Genomic DNA, 1,949 nt, shown 5'->3' on the forward strand with positions numbered 1-1,949 from the left:
TGGCTATTCCTAGTGCTTCCCAGCAACTCTGAAGTATTATTATCCCTGTTTTATAACTTTGGAGATTCAGAGAGACCAACTCACTTCTCAAGTTCATAGAGCTAAGAAATGACATCTGGGATTTTAACTTTGGTTTCCTCTGTCTCCAAAGCCCTGTTTCTCTCCCTAATGGCCATGGATGGGCACTATACTTTAGGAAAGGCACTCAGTCATCGTCAGACTCCTAAATTAGTCCCTTCTTGTGTCTTTGCTAACCCCTGGGGTCATGCATGATGTCATGCTTAACCTTTCGCCACACACTCCACCTTTCAGTGAATTGTAGAAAAAAACGAAGAAGGTATGACTCCAGATATAATTTAGCGATCAAAACCCACACAGACAAGAAAATGGCTATTGAGCTCTGTTTTTTGCCCACGGCCTGGCTGGGGAAATTACACTGGACATCGGTTAATTATTTCCTCCACGCTGCTCTCCTTAGGAATTTGTCTCAAACAAATCATTTTTATTGCCCATCAGAACAACCCAACTCACAGGCTGAAGCAGGAAGCAGCAAAACAGTCACTAGAGGTAAGGAAAGTCAAGTGACCTCACAGCCACTGGCTTTAAAAGTCAACACCAGATCAGGTTACATACAAGCTGCCAAATCCTGGGGAAACATGAGCGCCTCGCACCAGCTGTGTGGACAAGGTTGGATCCATTTGTCTGGAGCTGACCCAGCAGGATTGCCAGCCACCAGGGTGGCACTGGGCCAGAGCCCTGGGACGCCAGGCTGGATTGAGTGGAAGAGTTTATCCAGGTTCACTGATGCATTGAAGGAGCAGGCACAGTTCATAGCCAGGAAGAGCCCAAGTCAGGCGTAAAGGATCAGGTCAGTCTTCCCATATTCATCGATTAAAAGTTATACTGTTAATCTCTCCACATGTGAACTTGGGATGTATTTTAGAATTGATGGTGTCTTTGTTTTTTTTCTTAAGTGGTACACACTATAATGGTACAGATTATAATCAGTGCCATCTAGGATTTGATGAAACACCAAGTCCATGGAATTTATATATAATTAAAAGGTCAGTGTGTGTGTGCGTGGGGGGGCGCTCAGAAGTGGGGGGCGGCAACGGCCGGTTAGTTCAGATGGTTACAGCGCAGGCACATAACACCAAGGTTGCCGGTTCAATCCCCACATGGGCCAAGGAGCTGTGCCCTCCACAACTAGATTGAAGACAACTATTTGACTTGAAGCTGATGGGTCCTGGAAAAGTACACTGTTCCCCAATAAAATTTATTTTTTAAAAAAGTCAGTGGGGGGCCGGCCGAGTGGCGCGATGGTTAAGAACTCGCTTGGGATGCCAGAGGGCCCCGGTTCGGATCCCACATATGAGGGCCAGTGANAAAAGGACAGCAAGTTGTCTGTTCCCCTTCCCCCAATTCCCCAGCACTGTTCCCATCCCCCCAATTCTCCAATAAAAATTAAAAAAAAAAAATTTTCTAAAAAGTTATACTGTTAATCCCTCCACATGTGAACTTGGGATGTATTTTAGAATTGATGGTGTCTTTGTTTTCTTTCTTAAGCGGTACACACTATAATGGTACAAATTAAAATCAGTGCCATCTAGGATTTGATGAAACACCAAGTCCGTGGAATTTATATATAATTAAAAGGTCAGTGTGTGTGTGTGGGGGGGGGCTCAGAAGGGGGGGCGGCAACGGCTGGTTAGTTCAGGTGGTTAGAGTGCAGGCACATAACACCAAGGTTGCCGGTTCAATCCCCACATGGCCAAGGAGCTGTGCCCTCCACAACTAGATTGAAGACAACTATTTGACTTGGAGCTGATGGGTACTGGAAAAGTATACTGTTCCCCAATAAAACTTATTAAAAAAAAAGTGGGATGTTATAGATTATGTCAGGAGTAGAAGACACCAGAAACAGGTAGTAAATGAAGTATGAGGTAAGA

The sequence above is a fragment of the Hipposideros armiger genome, unplaced genomic scaffold (assembly GCF_001890085.2).
Source record: "Hipposideros armiger isolate ML-2016 unplaced genomic scaffold, ASM189008v1 scaffold_108, whole genome shotgun sequence".
In the NCBI taxonomy this organism is placed as follows: Eukaryota; Metazoa; Chordata; class Mammalia; order Chiroptera; family Hipposideridae; genus Hipposideros; species Hipposideros armiger.